The sequence below is a fragment of the Triticum aestivum genome, chromosome 4A (genome assembly GCF_018294505.1).
Source record: "Triticum aestivum cultivar Chinese Spring chromosome 4A, IWGSC CS RefSeq v2.1, whole genome shotgun sequence".
Taxonomy (NCBI): Eukaryota; Viridiplantae; Streptophyta; class Magnoliopsida; order Poales; family Poaceae; genus Triticum; species Triticum aestivum.
In genome coordinates, this window is record NC_057803.1 from 26,266,839 (window position 1) to 26,267,830 (window position 992).

A 992-nucleotide genomic window follows, 5' to 3' on the forward strand; every position below is an offset into this window, starting at 1 on the left:
AAAGTCAAAGGGCTAGATCCCGTGGTCAACCGCTCCAAGGTTAGGCGGGACAGGGGCCCTGGGGGGTAGCAATGCCACCGGAGCGTCGTACCGGGCCCTCATACATGCGGGGTGGTGTTGTGGCATGTCCGAAGAGGCCGCACGCGTCTCCGGTGCGTGGCCCCCCTCACGGACGGCGGCGCCGGCGGCACCTGGAGGGGGGAAACTACCGCATCGGGTCTACACGGAGTGGATTTAGCTGTGGGTTTGGCCCAGATGTTGCTCCCCGGTGTCCCTCTGGGCTGACCCGACACAACCGGGTGGAGAGGTCCACTGGTCAAAGCCCATCCGTGCAAAGTCAAAGGGGGCACGTGTCTCCGGGGCATGCCCCCCTCACGGACGGCGATGACACGGTAGTAGACGGATCAGGCACTCGCATAGTTACCGGATCAGGCACTCGGTAACGGTACCCCTCAGTCAGTTGCTTTCCTATGTATCACCTTTCATGAGACCATAGAAAAAAATATACGTGATATTTTAGAAAATTGTTGTACAATATAAAAAAAGATCATGTCATTAAAAATAATGTTTCAAATCATTAAAGAAAATGTATGGTACATTTTAAATAATGTTCTGCATGTAAAAAATATGTATAAGAAAACATTAAAATATTTATAAAAAATAAGAAAACATTACAAAATTTATACAAAATAAGAAAAGTAAAAATAAAAATATGCCGACGGCAAAGCCGTCGGCATAGCTGCGGCCATAGGGAAACTTATACGCGGATCGGTGACGTGGCTAATAAAAAAAGTATGCCTACGGCTAAGCCGTCGGCATAGGTGCCACGTGGCGCCCTGAGCTATGCCGACGGCTTAGCCGTCGGCATAGTTGACCTTATCCAGTCACGGTCTCCCCCGTCCACTCACTTACTCCCCCACACCCCGAGCTGCCGCCGCCGCACCCCCCGACCCCGACCCCTGCGCCGCCGCCCCTTCCTCCCTGAGCCGGAC